Raw genomic sequence first — 20843 nt, 5'->3', positions numbered from 1 at the left:
GGCATGGCACTCAATAGGCTTTGTCTTCATGTGGGTACCGAACAACTAGAATTGGGCTTTCCCAAAACATGTTGTCTGTAGATGGGATATCTGTGCCTTTAAAATTCATTTATTTATTTACTCACTTTACATCCCAATATCGGTGCTCCATCTTCCAGGTACGCCAACACCCATTGTCGGGAAAACCCGTGAAAAGACAAAGCTACACATTTCCTACCTGTGTCCTAGGGGCTCAATGTCAGTCCATGTTCACTCTCTGGTTGGTGGTTCAGTCTTTGGCAATCCCCAAGAGTCCCGGTGAGTTGACTCTAATGGTCTTTCTGTTGAGTCGCTCATATCAACTGGGCATCAATTCTTCACCTGTTTTTTTATTTTTTTAAAGACTCCCCAAGCTCCAGCTAATGTTTGGTGGTGAATCTTTACACTTCTTTCTCTCAGCTGTTGGGTGGAGTCACTCAGAGGACAGTTATGCTAGGAATCTGTCTGTAAGCATGATAGAGTATCTTTAATGTGTCAGGGATCAGTGCTTGCCCACAGGGTAGGTCTCAATCTGTGCTAATCATTGGTTGAATGTTCCTTCCATGTCTGCTGTATCTATCTTTGTCTCTGAAGATGTTGTAGGCTGTGTTCATGGTGGATTGAAGGTTTTGTGGGTGTTTTTTTTTTTCCTTGTCACACCACTGGGAGTCATGCCTGGCTACAGAAGTGGCATATTAAGGATCTATATCCCCAGTGCTAGAGTCACATCAATAGATACCCTGGGGATTTGCCTTTCCCAAGTCTCTGGCACTTCCTAGAGATGCCCACCCAACACTTGTGTTTTTCATTCCCTTTTCCCTGGATTCACTCTACCTAATCCCTCCAAACCCACTATACCTGATTCCTGCAAAACCACTATACCTATTTCCTCCTACCCATTACTTTCTCTACTTCCCCTCCCATTCAGTTTCCTTCCTCCCTACATCCACCACAATATCTATTCTGCTAAATGCGTTTTAACCCAATATTTAGGAAAAAACACTGAGTAAGTATAGGAAGTATCCCATAAGTATTTGCGGTGGATGTGTAGGCAAGTTACGCACATATTAAATTTTATAGAGGTCAAAATTACTACATATATTGTTAGAAGAGACATTGTCTTCATTACATTTACCATGAAGGAAAACCATTTATATATTCTATTAAGTTATACAAGGGAAACTGTTAAAAGAGTTATACACATCACACAACTTTATTACTTTTAATGTTCTCTTTATTGCAAATATTTACACAATGAAAAGTACAAAGGCTTAAACTCATGGGAGTGTACTTTGTTTCAAAGTTAAATTTTATATATACAGGTTGATGACAACAGTCATACTCAGAGGCGATAAATACATCAGGGAGATCTCTATTACTTTACCTGTCTTCTTTCCTTTATTCCTGATGAAGAGTCATCTCATTTGCAACCCCTATTGTGAGAGATGGATCATAAAATGCCTGAGAGTCTACAACCCAGAATCCATCTATAGGAAAGAAAAAAAGACAACATCTCCAAATGGTACATGCAATCAAAACTTTCTTGTAGATCTTAATACTTGAAACAAAATGCAAAGAGAAAACCCATTTCCTAGGATATTACAATATACAGGAAATGATAGCTGTAGGAAGCATTCTCAGGGGATTTTAAACATTTGTACCTAAGAATGAAATTGCCTCCATGAAGTTGATTTTTTTCTTTGGCAAGAAAGTCAGTTTGCCTCTTGAAAGTTGTGCCATCTGTCCATCACTAGAGCAATGACCATCTTTATGAATGTGAACAAATAAACACATACCAGTTTTCACTTCTTCAAACAATTTCAAGAAGAACCTGAAAGGGAATGTATAATGTTTTAGAGATACAATACAGGAATTTAAATTAGCCAGCAAAAATATGTTGTTAAAATTTTCTGCCTTCTATTAATAATTTTGACTATTCTTGCTATGAATAAAAAGATGGCTATGTAATGTCTACCAATCCCCAAAGCCTGAAACATTGTGGAAAACTGTCTTATTCCTCCATAACTTGGTGTCACTCTCATGTAGAAGACCAAGGAAATTTCTGTACTTTAATGTATTTGATCTTGGGAGCATGCAAATAAATCTTTCAGTTCCAAGAACAAAGACATGGCCATCCAATGTGACCCATATGAAACAAAATCTTTCTTCCTGACGTCAATGAACTTTAGCACACTGGTAACAATGCAGAGAGCAATATGAAGGAATAATCCTGTAATAATAATAATAATAATAATAATAATAATAATAATAATAATGGAATAATCCCCTCAAGGGATCACGGAATAAGGATAGTAAATGTTGAGATGTGTTTTTCAAGTGATATTGTATCTAAGAAAGCAAGTTTCAATAGGACAGACTCCTCACACATGAAAATTACTCAACCTGTCATGGCTTCACAGAGAGAGTTGAGAACCAGAGTGGTCTTTTAGGACAAGAGAAACATTCACCAACCTCCTAAAAATAAAAGCAATCCAGACAGTCTGTGTGAAGGATGGTTAGCTTATGCATGACAGACACACACACACACACACACACACACATACACACACACAAACACACACACACACATGCAACACAAACAGATACACAGAGAAACACAGAAAGAGACATAGACAGACAAACTGACATACACACAGACACAGACAGACACAGACAAACACACAGACACAGACACACACACATACACAAACACACAGACACATACTCATATACACACACGGAGAGACACAAAAACACATACAGACACACACAGAGACACACACACATACACACATATACACAAATACAGACACACAGACGATAACCAATATACAGATACACACACACACAAACACACACACACACACACACACAGACATTCACTCATCTCTTGTCTCCTTCCTAGAGTGTCCAGGTGCACAAAGTGTGAAAGGATGGAGTGGACCCAGGAAACAGTCAGCCAGCAGAAGATTGGTCTGTGTGAAAATAAATTATGGTTTCTTCCAAGGATTTCAGTGTCACAGTTCTGTTAGAACGTATTCAGGGACACACTATCATTGTGTGTATAATTTCTCAGGGTGAACAATGGCTAAACAAACCTTAGAGTGCAGGAAGGGTTTTCCTGTGCATTTACATCAGTTGCAGGTTTAAAGTACCAGGAATCCCTCATTTGCTATATCTTTATAATCTCTTTCCCAGCATCAGTCTGTTGTTCAGGGATCTCCATTTTACCTCCTCAGAAATTGACTCCACTGAATGTGCCCCATCCCCGACCCTGAAGTCCTACTTGCTCGATTTCAAAGGATTGCAGGTTCGTACTCTGCATTCTCTGTCAGATTAAATCCTCAGGAACGTGGCCCTCTAGACACCATGAATTAACCAGTGTTTTCATCGAGTTTCCACATTAACTCGTATGTTCTCTATTTCTGGCTGTTTCTCTTTGCACCGCGCTTTCCCTCCATCTTCCCCGCTGACCCTCCGCTTCTGTCCTCAGTCGCTGTCACTCACTCACATAATCTGTTCCAGTTTTCCTTTCAGATAGGTCTATGCTTTTCCCCTCACGGGCCTTCTCCTTTCCTTTGTTCTCTCTGCATTTGTGGATTGTAGATATAATATGATTAATCTCACAGCTGATACTATGCATAGGTAAAGGCCTTCCATGTTAGTGTCTCTAGGTCTCAGTTCCCTCTTGGGCTGATTTTTTTTTCTAGTTTCATCTATTTTCTCTTAAGCTTCATGATATCATGCCTCGACCACAATGATGTCATTCACCCACCCCTATGATATCATGCCCCAAACCTATGATGTCATGCCAAACCCCCATGATGACATGCCCCCGTCCCCATGATGTCATGCCTTTGCCCCTTGCTAAAGTGTTTGTACATATTCACCAGGTAAAATTCTGAATGCTGCCCTGTCAACCACACTCCTCCAGGCACCCACCATTTATAGTACCTCCTCCTATCCTCTCCCATTCTACACTGAATGAGCAGAGGACCACTCTGGATACATCTCCACCCCGGGCAAATCAAGTCTATGCAAGACTAGATTCATTGTCTCCCAGCAGGTCCTGAAAACGCAGCCCGGGTAGGAGAACAGGATCCACAGACTGGCAACAGGTTTAGTGAACCCACGTGGGGACCATTGTGCTCCTCTGCCTCTCTCAGTCCTTCCCTCAGCTCTTCAGTGAGACTCACTGAGCTCCATTTGATATTTGACCGTGCGAGTCTGCTTCAGTGTCAGTCGTCCCTTGGTGGAGCCTCGCAGAGGACAATAAACATAAAATGCAAACATAAGAAAGGACCATTAATAATGTCAGTGTTTGTCGTTTGCTCATAGGATAAGTCTCACATCCGGCCACTTATCCTTTGGCCATTCCCTCATTTCCTCTTCCATCTCAGTCCCTGTGTTTCTTACACAGAGGTCAATTTCTGGGTCAAAATTTTGGGGGTGGGTTTGGGTCCTTATCCTTCCACCTTGGGTCCTCTGTGGCTACAGAAAGTGACCATTTCAGTATCTGTATCCCCACTGTTACAAGTCTCAGCTAAAGTCACCCTCATGGACACCAGTGTAGCCTCACCCATCCCAGATTGCTGGTAAATCAGAGATAGCGCCCACCCTGGACTGTCACTGATTTCTCTTTATTCTTTGGCCCTCTGTCCCTCTTGCTCGTCTCTCCCAAGAAATGATTCTCAAACCACATTTCCCTTCCCATCCCCTTAGGCACCCAATCCTTTCCTTCCATCTGCCTCCTCTAATTAGTTTATTCCTTCTTCTGAGTGAAATTCAAGCATTTTTCTTTGCCCTTTCTCCTTGTTTATCCTCGTTGGTTCCGTAAATCTTAGTGTCGGAGGAAGAATGAAGAGGATGAAGAGATTCAAAATGGGGAGGAAGCTGGCCTTCTATCTTGGTATAAAAAACAGGGAAGAAATAAATGGTCCTTTGGAAAGCTCAGTTAGTCCTTGGTAAGGGTTGAGTGGTATCGCTGAAGAGATAGCCTTGATCTGAGCATTCTACATAAGGGACTAAGGAACTGTGAGGCTCTCAGAAGCAAATGAACTTCCCTGTTCTTAAGGTTCCTGGAAATTAGAGAGTTTATATCCTTCATTCCTTTATTCCAAACCCAAGTGTTGTGAAGGGCACGGTTGTTTTCCTGAGAGGTCATGACCTTTACTCTTCTTTTCTTTTTTCTTTTTTCTTTTTTTTTAACTTGACTATTTCTTATATACATTTCGATTGTTATTCCCTTTTCCGGTTTCTGGCAAACATCCCCCTAACCCCTCCCCCTCCCCTTCTTGATGGGTGTTCCCCTCCCCATCTTTCCTCCATTGCAGCCCACCCCCCAACAATCTAGTTCACTGGGGGATCAATATAAGCAGGACCCGGGGCTTCCTCTCTTTTTTTCATGAAGAAAAGGTCCTAAGGAAGAAGGGAAAAACAAGTATTGTGTCCCTAACTCACGGTAAACTCCTCCATGCTTTGGATACCTATAGTGAAGTTTGGGTCTGACACTGATATTTGAGAGAGAGAAGTGATTCTAGTGGAGACTTCAATAACTCAGTCGTTCCACTACTATTACTCTGACTACCACTTCAGATTTCCGAGATATTTCTATATATACATTTTGAATATTATTTCCCTTCCCAGTTTCCTGCACATAAGATTCCTAACTTTTCCATTTCCTTCTACTCTAACCAACCTTTCTGCCTCATGATATTGCCTTGAACAGGGAGACAAACTAGGGATGACAAGAGCTTCTCTTTCCAATGTTGCCGAAAAAGGCCATCCTATGCAACATATGCATTTGTATCCATAAGTCAGTCCATGTACTTTCTATGTACATTGGTCTAGTATTAAAAAGCTCTGGTTCACTGGCATCGTTGTTCTTATGGGGTTGAAAGCACCTTCCGCTCTTCTAATCCTTTTTCAACATTTACCAACAAGAGGTCCGTTTTCAGATCACTGGTTTGCTACTAGCATTCACTTCTGTATTTGACATGCTGTATCTGTGTCTCTCAGTAAATATCTGTACCCAGTTACTTGCACAATGTATTTCCTACCTTCATCAATCTTATCTAGTTTTTTTGTCTGATGTATACATATGTACTTTGGTTCCTCTTAAACCTATGAAGTTAATTCGAAAGTTAACATGGATTCTGAACTACTATGTCAAGAATATAGAATTCAAAAATGACAATTTCAAAGAGACTCCCCCTGTTTTTATGAACCTACTGAAGTAGACATTATTTTTTCTCCTTTTTTCGGAGCTGGGGGCTGAACCCAGGGCCTTGTATTGCTAGGCAAGCGCTCTACCACTGAGCTAAATCCCCAACCCTGAAGCAGACGTATAACTGGTCCTCAAGCCATTCTTTTCCCTGCATATCACACGGTATGTTACATTTGGCCTGAAGAAAGAATCATGTAAATCATCCTAAACCCTCATGTCTGGCCATGGGAACATTGGAAGCTAGATAGGGTAGTACAGATATCAAATGGGACAAGAAACAGAATTCAATAGTCCATGTTGTCCTTTGCTTTCCTGATGTCTCGTAATTTTTCGATAAAATAAGAATTTGGGAGATTAGCATTTGAAGTAAGTACACAGAATTTACACTATTATAGTTACTATATAGCTGGGCCCCATTTGTGACCATATCATTGCAGAAAATGGTATTGAAAACAGAATTTTTGTGTGTATTGAGGAATATTTACAAAGACCCCTAACAAGGAATTTACAATAAGAAATTGAAATACAGGATATTTAAGTTCTTTTTTTTCCAGAGCTGGTAAGAGCACCAGTGGAAGGGGAAGCCCTGGGTCCTGCTAAGATTGAACCCCCAGTGAACTAGATTGTTGGGGGGATGGTGGCAATGGGGTGAGGATGGGAAGGGGAGCACCCATTTAGAAGGGTAGGGGGGAGGGGGATGTTTGCCCGGAAACCGGGAAAGGGAATAACACTGAAAATTTATACAAGAAATACTCAAGATAATAAAAAAAAAAGAAATTGAAATACAATATTCATTCAATTTTACGTCTGTAGGGAAAATACTGGTCGTTGGGAAACAGAGAAAACCTAGAAAATTCAACTGTATGTCACAAGAATGAACCTAGGAATAAAAATATTATCTAGGAGAATCTCCTACTCTCCATGTTCCTAAATCTTTTTCAACCATGTCAAGCGCCACAGCATGTAACCACTAGTGAAGCAGCGAGAAGTCTCTAGCTTTAGAGAGAAGGAATATATAATGGTTTCCACTGTGTCACAGGAGACATACCTTTAAAGTGCAAACTTGAATCTTGTCAATGTAAGGAAAGTTGTTCATCAGGTAGTCCATGAGAGTTTTCAGTGACATCATCATTAGGCATCATGACCTTCACTCTTTTTGTCAAGTATAAAAGGTCCTAAGGAAGAAGTGAAAAAGAAGTATCTAGCTCGGAGTAAACTCCTCCATGCTTTGGATACCTATAATGCAGTTTGTGTCTGACACTGATATCTGGGAAAGGGAAGTACTTGTAGTTGAGACTTCATCATCTCAGTCTTTCCACTTGTATTATTCTGAATAACACTTCAGATTTCTGCATGAATATGTCTTACTTGGCAACTCTCTTTCTTTTATATCATTCTTTTTTATTTTTTACCAAAATTTGATTTTTTAACTGAATGTTTCTAAACTTACTTTTAAAATATTATTTCTTTTCCCAGTTTCCTGCCCATAAGGTTACTACCCAATCCATTTCCTTCTTTCAAATCAGCCTTTCTGCCGCAATGCATTCCCTTGAACTTGGAGACAAAGTAGGGAATACAAGGGCTTCTCTTTCCAATGTTGCCCAAAATGGCCATCTTCTGCCACATATGCATTTGAAGGCATAGGTTAGTCCATGTACTTTCTTTTTATATTGGTCTATTATGAGAAAGCGCTGGTTCACTGGCATTGTTGTTCTTCTAGTGTTGAAAGCACCTCAGCTCTTCGACTCCTTTTTCAAAATTTACCAACAAGAGGTCCGTTTTCAGATCACTGGTTTGGTCCCAGCATTCACTTCTGTATTTGACATGCTGTATCTGTGTCTCTCAGTAAATATTTATATCTGGCTCCTGGCAGAATGCACTTCTTACCTTCATCATTCCTATCTAGTTTGGTTGTCTGAAGAGTACAAATATAGATTTGGTGGGTCTTACACCTCTTTCGTCAAGTGGAATGTTCACATGGATTTTGCCCAACTATGTCAAGAATGTAGAATTAAAAAATGCCAATGCAAATAGACTCCGCCCTGTTTTTATGAACCTATTGAAGTAGTCGTATAACTGGTCCTCAAGCCATTCTTCTTCCTGCCCATCATCTGGTATATTCCTTTTGGCTTTAATAAAGAATCATGGTAAAACATCCTAAACCCTCAAGTCTGACCATGGGAACACTGGAAGACAGATCGTGTAGTACTGATATCAAATGGGTCTAGATAACCAAATCCAATAATCCATGATGTCCTTTGCTTTCCTGATGTCTGGTAATTTTTTTGTTAAAATAAGGATTTGGGAGTTTATCGTTTGAAGGAGGTATACAGTATTTACACTGTTATGCTCACTCTATAGCTGGGCACCCTTTGTGACCAAAATCATTGCAGAAAATGGAATTATAAAACAGAATTATCGAGTACACATTGAGGAATCTTTACAATACCCCCCATCAAGGAATTAACCATAATTAATTGGAATACAATATTCATTCAATTAAAGGTCTGTAGGCAAAATACTGGCCTTTGGCAGACAGAGAAAACAGAGAAAATTGAACTGTATATCACAGGAATGAAACTGGGAATAAAAATATTATCTAGAATTATCTCCTACACTCCATGTTCCTAAATCTTTTCTACCCATGCCAAGTCCCTGTCTAATTTTCTCCATTGAAAGCATGTAACCACTAGTGAAGCAGAGAGAAGTCTCTAGCTTTAGAGAGATGGGTTATGTATAGGTTTTTACTGTGTAACAGGAGACATACCAGGAAAGTGCAAACTCGAATCTGGTCAATGTAAGGAAAGGTGTTCAGCAGGTAGGCTATTGCAATTCTCACTGATATCATCATTAGGCTTTCCCTGAAAAAGCTCTTTTATCCTGCAGAGGCCTAGCTTCTTTTGTGATGTCACGAGTGTTGTCCTGACTGCAATTGAATTGATGATATTCCTTCAGTACCTCTAGGGTTTACTAATTCGCTCCAAATTCAGAGTAAAGAGCTATTTGCAAGGGAGAACAAAGAGGAAGATGATATCAGGGAAGGGGAGGAGGAAGCTGCCCTTCTGTCTTTGTATAAAAAATGGAAGAAATATGTGGTCTATAGGAAAGCTCGGTGAGGCCTGCGCAGGTGTTTAGTGGATTCGCTGAAGACATATCCTTGACCTGAGCCTTCCACATATGGGTATTAGTAGTTGGGAGCCTCTCAGAAGCATCTGGACTTCCCTGCTTGTTATGGTTCCTGTATATCAGAGAGTTTATACCATTAATTTCTTACAAAATTCAAGAGTTAGGAAGGGAATAGTTGTTTACCTGAGAGTTCATGACACTTATTCTTTTTGTCACAGAGGAAAAAGTTTCTAAGGAAGAGGGAAATACAGGTATTGTGTCCTCAGCTCACAGTAAATTACTCCATGATTTGGATTCATTTAGTGCAGTTTGTGTCTGACCCTGTTATCTGGGAGAGAGAAGTGATCCTATTCGCCACTTCATTGTCCCCGTCTTTTCACTAGTATTTCTCTGCCTACCATTCCCTGTCAATGACTTTTTAGATTTCTGAGTAAATAGGTGTTATTAGTTGGTTGTACTCTTTTCTTTAATTTCTTTCATTTTTTTTATTTTTTACCATATTTTATTCCTTATTATTAATTGGATATTTCTATATTTATATTGAAATGTTATTTCGTTTCCCAGTTTTCTGCCCATAAGATCCCTAACCATGCTCCTGCTCTTGTTCTATTATGCCCCATACTGCCCCTTTACGTTCCAATGAACTGTGAGTCTAACCCAGGGAGAACAAATGGGTTGTCCTTCCATTGATGCTTAAGGAGGACATAACCAGCCATAGTTGTGTCTCTGTACCTACATTGAATATTGGTTTAGTACCAGAGAGCACTGATTCATTTGCATTGTTTTTCATATGAGGTTAAACCCCTTCACCTCTTGTAATACTTCCCCAAAATCTACCAACAAGAGGTCCATTTTAAGTTCACTGGTTTGCCACTAGCACTCATTTATGAATTTTTTCTAAGGAAAGATCTATATCTGGTTACTGACAGAATGCACTTCTTAGCTTCATCAATATTATCGAGTTTTTGTGGCATTCATATATATACAATATATATATACAGTTCGATGTCTCCTGCACTGAGGAAGTAAGGTTGAATTTTAACATGGATTCTGCTCAACTAGGTCAAGAATGTAGAATCCGGGTAGGGGATTTGGCTCAGTGGAAGAGCGCTTGTCTAGTAAGCCCAAGGACCTGTGTTCGGTCCCCAGCTCTGAAAGAAGAAAAAAAAAAGAATGTAGAAAACACAAATGAAAATGGAAAATAGAGTCACTCCTTTCCTTATGAACCTCCTGAAGTACAGTGTTCCCTGGACTTCAGTCATTCTTCTCCCTGCCCATCCTCCTGAATCTTCTGTTTGGCCTGAAGAATGAATCATGGAAAAGCATCCAAAACCCTCAAATCTGTCACTGGGACACTGGAAGGTTGATACTGTAGTACTGATATCAAAAAGTTCTAGAGAAACAAATTTGATACTCCATGTGGTCCTTTGATTTACTGATGTCTGAAAATTTTTGAAATAAATAAGGACTTGGGAGTTTACTATTTGAAGTAGGTACACAATATTTACACTGTTTTACTCACTCTGTACCTATGCCCCTTTTTTGCCAAAATCATTGCAAAAAATTGAATTGGAAAACAATTTTTGAGTATACATTCAGGAATATATATTTCCCCTCTCAAGGAATGTAGAAAAAATATTAATACAATATTTCATCAATTGAAGGTCTGTAGGGAAAATACTTGCCTTAGAGAAACAGAGAAAACCTGGGAAATTGAAGTGTATGTCACAGGAATGGACCTGGGAATAAAATTATTATTCAAAGAATCTCCTTTTCTCCATGTTCCTAGACCTTTTCTCCCATTCCAAGTCCCTGACTAACTTTCTCCATTCAGACAACGTAACCACTAATGAAGCAAAGAGAAGTATCTAGCTTTAGAGAGATGTAGTATGTAAAGTTTTCCACTCTGTCTCAGGAGAAACTCCTTGAAAAGCCACTTTCGAATCTGTTCAATGTAAGGAAAGCTGTTTAGCAGGTAGGCCATGCAGCTCTCAGTGACATCACCATTAGGCCATGCCTGAAAAATCTCTTCTATCCTGGAGATCCCTATCTTCTTCTGTGATGTCACAAGTGTTGTTGTGTCTGCAACTGCCTCTCAGATATTCCTTCAGTACCTCTAGGGTTTACTAACTGGTCTCTAATTCAGAGTCAATAGCCATTTGGGAGTGAGAAGAAAGAGGGCAAAAAGAACAGTGATGGGGAGAAAAAAGTTGGCCTTCTGTATTTGTCTAAAAAAGGAAGAAACACTTGGTCCATTGGAAAGCTCAGTGTTTCCTGGTTAGGGGTTGAGTGGGTTTGCTGAAGAGATATCCTCTATCTCAGCCTTCAACATATAGGACTTAAGAACTGAGAGTCTCCCAGAAAAATCTGGACTTCCCTGCTCCTTGAAATCAGAGAGTTTATATCATTAATTTCTTTATTCCAAAAGCCAGGTATTGGAAAGGGCCCAGTTGTTTCCTGAGAGCTCATGGCTTTTATAACTTTTCCGAGAAGAGAAAGATCCTAAGGAAGGAGGGAAAGACAAGTATTGTGTCCTCAGCTCAGAGTACACTCCTCCTTGCTTTGGATTCCTATAGTGCAGTATGTGTTTGACAGTGATATCTGGGAGAGAGAAGTGCTTCTGTTTGAGACTTCATCATCTCAGTCTTTCCACTAGTATTACTCTGACTACCATTCCCTGAAAGTTACCCTTTAGATTTCTGAGTCAATAGGTGTGATTTGCTTGCAGTTAACTTTTCTTTTTCTCTCTCTTTTTTTATTTTTTAGCAATATTTATTACTTTTTCTAATTGGATATTTTTATATTTACATTTCAAATATTATTTCCCAGGTTCCTGTCCATGAGATTCCTAAGCAGTCCCACTAACCTACTTCTATAACCCCCGTTACTGCACGTTGACATTCCCTTGAACTTGTAGTCAAACCTAAGGAGCAGGAAGGGCTTCTCCTTCCATTGCGGCCCAACAAGGCCACTCTCTGCTACCTATGCAGTTGGAGGCATAGGTCTGTCCGTACACAGTCTTTGAATATTGGTTTAGTACCAGAAAGCTCTGCTTAGTTGAATTGTTCTTATGGGGTTGAAAGTCCATTCAGTTCTTGTAATCTTTTCTAAACATCTACAAACATGAGGTCCATTTTCAGTTCTCTGGTTTTCCACTAGCACTCACTTCTGTATTTGACATGCTCTAGCTGTGTCTCTCAGTAAAGATCTATGTCCAGTTGCTGGCAGCATTCTCTTCTTAGCTTCAACAATCCATCTAGTTTTGGTGCCGGATATATATATATATATATACTTTTGGTGGCTTCTACTACTAAGAATTTTGATGGAAGATATACTTAGATTCTGTGTAACTAGGTCAAGAATATAGGATTCACAAATGACAATGCCAAATAGACTCCCTCCTGTTCTTATAACCTATGGAAGTTGAGGTTTCACTGGACCTCAAGCCAATCTTCTTGCTGACCATCACCCAGAAATTGATGTTTGGCCTGAAGAAAGAATCGTGTTAATACAACCAAAACCCTCAAGTCTTGCCCTGGGACCACAGGCAGGTCGATATTACAGAATTGATCTAAAAGAACTACAAAACCGCATTCTATAGTCCATGTTGTCCTTTGCTTAACTGATGTCTGGTAATTTATGGACAGAATAAGTATTTGGAAGTTCAACATTTGAAAAAGGTACACAATATTTACACTGTTATATTCACTCTATAACTGGGCCCAATTTGTAGCCAAAATTTTTATTGCAAAAAATTGAATTGGAAAAATGAAAATTTTGAGTACACATGCAGGAACATATGTAATGTCCCCTATCAATGAATGTAAAATCAAAAAATGTAGCACAATTTTCACTCAATTAAAGGTCTGTAGGGAAAATACTGGCACCTGGGAAACAGAGAACACCTTGGGAATTGAACTTTATGTCACGGGATTGGACCTGGGAATAAAATTAATCTCCAGAAGAATCTCCTTCTCTCTGAGTTCCTAGATCTTTCTAAGCCCTTGACTAGCTTTCTCCATTCAGATCATGTAACCACTAGTGAAGCAGAGAGAAGTCTGTAACTTTAAAGAGATTAGCAAATAATAGTTTCTACTGTGTCACAGGAGACACGCCCGGAAAGGACACCCTTGAATCTGGTCAATATAAGGAAAGCTGTTCAGAAGGTAGCCATGTCAATTCTAAGTGACATCATCATTAGGCCATGCCTGAAAAATCTCTTGTATCCTGGAGAGCCCTAGTTTCTTCTGTGATGTCACAAGTGTCGTCTTGACAGCAAATGCCTCACAGATATTCCTTCCTTATATCTAGGGTTTGCTAATTGGCCTATAATTCAGAGTAAACAGCCATTTTGGAGGGAGAACAAATAGGATGAAGAGATCAGAGATGTGGAAAAGGAAGCTGGGCTTCTGTCTTGGTATAAAAGGAAAGAAGAAATATGTGGTTCTTGGGAAAACACCCTGGGAAGATGGCTTTAGTTCTTTTGTTCTCTAGGTGCACCAAGCTCTTGGAGAAATTGCTGAACATCCTAAAGACCTTTGGGCCGACAGTTAAGTTTCTAGATACCCCTTTTTAGATTTTGATGGTCCTGGGGATTGCATGACTGATGGTAAATGTTTCCCAGGAAGAGTTTGAGAGTCAGATTGATTTTTATATGTTTTAGAAGACATGGAATTTTTCTGATATAAAATAATTTTCTGCATATCCATTAATAAAAAGGACACTAACTGGCAAGCCCCAACACAAGGAGGCAAGTAAAATCATAGATAAAGCAAGAAATTAATCTTTACAACAAAAGAAACAGAAGCACACAAGCATAAACTAACCTCCAATTATGAAAATAAGAGAAAGTGACCATCACTAATCCTTAATATCTCTCAACTTCAATGGACTCATTTCCCCACTAAGAAGACCCATGCTCTCTCTTCCACATGGAGGTAGGCTCTACAAGGTCCCTCTACACACTCCCGGCATTTTACTGAGTCCTGATAGTCTCATACCTCTCAGGTCTCTGGAATATTCTAGAGCCACCAACTACCTCCAACATTTTAGCTCCTGTTTCCATTGCCTGTTTCCATTAATTCTGCTGAAACTCAGGGTTTCAGTCTTACTCCCCACCAATAACTGACCATGTTCCCCTCTTTCCCTTACTGTCTCCTTTCTCACCCAGGTCCCTCACTCTTCCCTCCTGAGGTACATTTCTTCTCCCTCTCTAGTGGGATTGAGACTCTTCACTTTGGCTGTTCAACTTGTTAAACTTTTATTATTTCTTTTATAAATATTAGATATTTTTGTTTACATTTCAAATATTATTCACTTTCCCAGTTTTCCAGTCATAAGAGTCCTATCACTTTCCCCACCAGTTCTTCTATAAAGGTGTTCCCCCTCACCAACCACTCCCTTTCCCAGCACACCCTGACATTCCCCTACACTGGGGTACTAGCTTTGGAAGGTTAAGAGCTTCTCCCCCCATTGATGTCCAACAAGGCTACATATGCAGCTGCAGACATAGTTCTGTCTATGTACAGTCTTTGAATATTGTTTTAGTGCCAGAAAGCTATGGGTCATTGGTATTGTTTTTTTTTTTATGGGATTGAAAGCCCATTCACTTCTGGTAATCCTTTCTCCAAATTTACTAACAAGAGATTCGTTTACATTCCACTGGTCTGCCAATAACCTTCATTTCTATAATCGGCATGCTCTACCTGTGTCTCTCAGGAAAGATCTATATCTGTTTCCTGGCAGCATGCACTTCTTAGCATCATCAATCTTATGTAGTTTGTGGCAGATCTCTCTATCTATCTATCTATCTATCTATCTATCTATCTATCTATCTATCTATTTATCTATCTATCTCTATCATATATATATATATATATATATATATATACATATACATACTTATACATATATACATACACACACACACATATATATATATATATATATATATATATATATATATATATGTATTTATGTATATATTTGGTGGCTCCTACAGCTATGTGGTTAGTTGGAATTTTAGGATAGATTCTGTGCAACTAGTTCAAAAATGTAGAATTAGCAAAGGCCAATGCCAATCAGACTCCCTCCTGTTATTTTTGAACCTATTGAAGTTGAGGTATCTCTGGACATCAAGACATTCTTCTTCCTGCCCATCCTGCTGAGTCTTGTGTTTTGCCTGAATAAAGAATCATGGTAAAACCTCCAAAACCCTTAAGTTTGGCCCTGGGAACAGGAAGGTAGATATTATAGAACTGACATCTAACGGGACTAGACATCCACATTCTATAATCTATGATGTCCTTTTTGCTTTAATGCTGTCTCCTAATTTTTGGATAAAATAAGGATTTTGGACTTCATCATTTCAAGTAGGTATACAATATTTACACTGTTATATTCACTCTATATATTGGCATGCTTTGTTGTTTATTAATTGCAAAAATGGAATTGCAAAACAGAATTTTTGTGTACACAATCTGGAATATATATATAATGTCTCCTATAAGGAAAGTACAATACAAAAATGAAATACAATACTCAATCAATTAAAGGTCTGGAGCGAAAATACTGGCCTTTGGGAAACAAAGAAAACCTAGGAAATTGAAGTGTATGTCATAGGAATGGACCTTGGAATAGAATTATTATCCAGAATAATCTCCTCCACTCCATGTTCCTAGACCTTTTCTACCCATGCCAAATGCCTGATTAACTTTCTCCATTCAGAGCATGAAACCATTAATGAAGGAAAAAAACTCACTAGGTTTGGAGATGGAATACATAAAGGTTTCCCCTGTGTTACAGGAGAGATACCTGGAAAAGGCACTCTCAAATCTGGTCAATGTAAGGAAATCTGTTCAGAAGGTAGGCCATGGCAGTTCTCAGAGACATCATCATTAGGCCCTGCCTGAAAAATATCTTGCAACCTGGAGATCCCTATCTTCTTCTGTGTTGTCACAAGTGTTGTCGTGACTGCAATTGCCTCTCATATATTCCTTCAGTACCACTAGTACTTACTAATTGGCCTCTAATTCAGAGTAAACAGCCATTTGGGAGGGAGAATAAAAAGGATGAAAAGATCAGATATGGGGAGAACGAAGGAAGCTGGCCATCTGTCTTGGTACAAAAAAGGAAGGAATACATGGTCCTCAGTATAGCTCAGTGAGTACTTGGTAGTGAGTTAGTGGGAATGCTAAAGAGATAGCCTTTATCTGAGCCTCCCACCTATGGGAATCAGGAGATGGGATCCTCTCAGAAGAATCTGGACTTCCCTGTTTTTATGGTTCCTGGAAATCAGAGAGTTTATATCATTAATTTCTTTATTCCAAAAGTCAAGTGCTGGGAAGGGCACAGTTGTTTTCCTGAGAGCTCATGACCTTTACTCTTTTTGATAAGAAGAAACATGTCCTAAGGTAAAAGGGAGAGACAGGTATTGTGTCCCTAGCTCAGAGTAAATTCCTCCATGTTTTGGATATCTATAGTGCAGTCTGGGAAGCAGCAGTGCTATTAGTTGGGATTTCATAATCTCATTCTTTCCACTAATATTTCCACTGATTACCACTTTACTTCTCTGAGTCACTAGGTATGATTAGCTGTCAGTTTTCTCTTCGTTTATTCCTTTCATTTTTTTATGTTTTAGCTTTATTTGTATTGATTTTTTTAACTTGATGTTTCTATATTTATATTTAATGTTATTTCGTTTCCCATTTAACTGCCCATAAGATTCCTACCCATATCCTTCCCCTTCTACTTTAACCCCTCTGACTGTGCATTCACATTCCCTTGAACTGGGAGACAAACCTAGAGTGGGCCAATAGCTTCTGCCTCCATTCGTGATGAACAAGGTCATCCTCTACCACATGCAGTTTGAGCCATAGCTCTGTCCATCTACATTCATTGAATATTGGTCTAGTACCAGAAAGCTCTGGGTCATTGACATTGTTGTTCTTATGGGATTGAAAGCTCCTTCACCTCTTGAATTCCTTTCTCAAAATCTGCCAACAAGAGGTCTGTTTCAGTTCACTGATTTGCCACTAGCATTAATTTCTGTAGTTGACATGATCTACCTGTGTCTCTCAGGAAATATCTATATCAGGTTGCTGGCAGAAAGCACTTTTTAGCTACATCAATATTATCTAGTTTTGGTGGCTGATGTATATATATACTTTTGTGGCTCCTACAGCTATGTGGTTAGGTGGAATTGTGACACGGATTCTGAGCAAGTAGGTCAAGAATGTAGAGTTCAGAAATGACAGTGCCAAATAGACTCTCTCAAGTTATTATGAACCTATTGAAGTTGAGGTTTCACTGGTCCTCAAGCCATCCTTCTTTCTGCCCATCCTCCGATATCTTATGTTTGGCTTTCAGTGAGAATCATTGTAAAACATCCAACCCTCAAGTCTAGCAATGGGAGCACAGGAAAGTAGATAGTATAGTACTGATATCAAATAGGACTAGAGAACTGAATTCTATAGTCATTATGTCATTTGCTTTGCTGAAAATAAAACTGGAAACAGAATTTTTGAGTACGCATACAGGAATATTAATAAAATCTCTTATCATGGAAAGGACAATGAGAAAGTGAAATACAATATTCATTCAATTAAGGTCTGTAGGCAAAATACTGGCCTTTGGAAATAGAGGAAACCTGGGATATTGAACTCTATGTCACAGGAATGAACCTGGGAATAAAATATTATCTATAAGAATCTTCTTCTCTCTATGTTGCTAAATCTTTTCTAGCCATGCTAAACCCCTAACTAACTTTGTCCATTGAGAGCATGTAAACCCTAATGAAACAAAGAGCAGTCTCTACCTTTAGAGAGATTTAGTATGTAAAGGTTTCCACTCTTAAACAGGAGACTCTTCTGAAAGTGTCACCCTCAAATCTGGTCAATGTAAGGAAATCTGTACAGCAGGTAGTCTACGGCAGTTCTCAGTGACATCATCATTAGGCCCTCCTTGAAAAATCTCTTGTATTCTGGAAGCCCGAGCTTCTTCTGTGATGTCACAGTGTTGTCCTGACTGCAACTTCCTCTTAGATATCCCTTCAGTACATCTAGGGTTTATTAATTGTCCTTTAATGCATTGTATACAGCAATTTGGGAGGGAGAAACAGAGGATGAAGTGATCAGACATGGGGAATATGAAGCTGGCCTTCTGTCTTGGTATAAAAATGGAAGAAATACGTGGTCAGTGGGAAAGGTCCTTGAGTCTTGGGTAGAGGTCGAGTAGGTTCACTGAAGATATAGCCTTTATCTGAGATTTCCACATATGGAATCAGGAGCTTGGAGTCTCTCAGAAGCATCTGAGATGCTTCTCAGAAGATCTGAAAAATAACATGTTATTTTTCTTGGAAGTCAGATACTTTATATAATTCATTTCTTTATCCCAAAAGCCAGGTGTTGGGAAGGGCACTATAATTTTTCCTGAGAGCTCATAGCTTTTACCATTTTACCTTGAAGGAAAACGTCCTAAGGAAGAAAGATAAGTAAAGTATTGTGTCCTCAGCACAGAGAAAACTCCTCCATGCATTGAATTCTAATAATGTAGTTTGTGTCTGTCACTAATATCTGGGAGGAACAAGTGATTCTAGATGAGACTTCATCATATCAGTCTTTCCACTAGTATTACTCTGAATACCATTACCTGACAGTAACCCCTTAAAATTCTGAGTCAATAGTTGTGATTAACCGGAAGATTTCTTTTCTTTTATTTCTTTCATAATTTTTTTTATTTTTAACAAATTTTATTGCTTTTTTAATGGATATTTCTAAATTTACATTTAAAATATTAATTCCTTTCCCAGTTTCCTGACTACAATATCTCTTACCAGTCCCCTTAACCTTTTCATTATAACCCCTCTTTCTGCCACTGGACATTCACTTGAACTGGGAGTCAAACCTAGACAGGACCAAGGGTTCTATTTCCATTGTTACCCAACAAGGCCATCCTCTACAACATATGCAGTTGGAGACATAGGTCTGTTCATGTACATTCTTTGAATATTGGTCTACTACTAGAAAGCTCTGTTTCATTGGCATTGTTGTTCTTACACGGTTAAAAGCACCTTCAACTCTTCTAATCCTTTCTCAACATCTACCAAAATAAGTCTGTTTTCAGTTCACTTTTTGACACTATTTTTCATGTTGTGGTTTGCCCTGAAGTTATCTGTGTTTGATGCTAATTCCACTGCCCCAAGGTCAGTTGCATAGTCCTGTACTCAGAACTAAGGTTACTTCAGCAGAACCACGACTCCATTGAATTTGTAAAGTATATGTGAGTGTCAGGAACAAGATAGAAGGAGGGTTATCATGGGAGGAGAAGGCAGAATGAGCGAGAGAGAAGTTTGAAGGGAGAGGAGGAGACTAGAGGAAAAAAAGAGTGAAAGGAAGATGACAGAGTGAGAAGCAATGTTAGGAGAATTTAAGATTGTGCTCTGTGTAATTACAGGTCATTATTAATGTTCCTAAGGAATGGATGGTACCTGGTTTGTATGTTTAATTGGACAATTATATCGAATCAACTGGACCAAAGAGTATTGTGTTGTGTGTTTTTTATGTGAATGTTTGAGTATTGGAAAATGTGCGGTGGCATGAAACATTGCGCAGCCGAGTAGTGAGGTGTTTCTGCCAAGATATCTAGCAGAGAATCTGAGACACTTTGGTGCCAGGGTTAGCAGGGTAAAAGAAAATTTATTTGTTATTTTTATATTTTACAAGAACACATTCACTTCTGTATGTAATATGCTCTAGCTGTGTCTCTCAGGAAATATCAATATCTGGTTCCTGGCAGAATTCACTTCTTAGCTTCATCAAACTTACCTAATTTTTGTGATATATATACCCTTTGGTTGGATCCTACCGCTACGTGGATTTTCATATGGATTCTGCACAACTAAGTCAAGAGTGTAGAATCCACAAAGGACAATAACAAATAGACTCCCTCCTGTTCTTGTGAACATATTGATGTTGAGGTTTCCCTGGAGCTCAAGCCATACCTCTCCCTGTCTTCGTCTAGGATCTTATTATTCCTGAAGAATGAATCATAGTATAAGATCCACAACATTCAAGTCTGGCCACGGGAACACCGTATGGTAGATAAAGCAGAACTGATATCAAATAGTTAGAGAACTGTATTCTATAGTTCATGTTGTCCTCTGCTTTACTGATGTCTGGTAATTTTGGGATTAAATAGGGATTTAGGTGTTTATCATTTCAAGTAGGTACATAATATTTGGACTGTTATATTCATTCTATAGCTGGGCAACATTTGTTGCCAAAATCATTGCAGAAAATGGAATTGGAAAAAAGAAATTTTGAGTACACATTCAGGAATATTTATAAAGTCCCATACCAAGGAATGTACAATAAGAAAGTAAAATACAGTATTCATTCAGTTGAAGGTCTGTTGGGAAAAACTTGCCATTGGGAAACAGAGAAAACCTACAAAATTGAACTGTATTTCATGAAAA

General features: G+C 38.9%; 1 long non-coding RNA gene across 1 annotated transcript; it reads right to left on the bottom strand.

The window, feature by feature from the left end:
• Nucleotides 1-4243: 4243 nt before the first annotated feature.
• On the bottom strand, nucleotides 4244-18309 carry LOC134484440 (uncharacterized). The gene is made up of 3 exons (XR_010061897.1): nucleotides 18186-18309; nucleotides 7293-7419; nucleotides 4244-4277 (listed from the first exon to the last, which is right to left on the bottom strand). It is a non-coding gene; the product is annotated as an uncharacterized LOC134484440 (long non-coding RNA).
• Nucleotides 18310-20843: the final 2534 nt, after the last annotated feature.

This window comes from Rattus norvegicus, chromosome Y (assembly GCF_036323735.1).
Source record: "Rattus norvegicus strain BN/NHsdMcwi chromosome Y, GRCr8, whole genome shotgun sequence".
NCBI lineage: Eukaryota > Metazoa > Chordata > Mammalia > Rodentia > Muridae > Rattus > Rattus norvegicus.
This window is presented reverse-complemented; position numbering and strand designations above follow the sequence as displayed.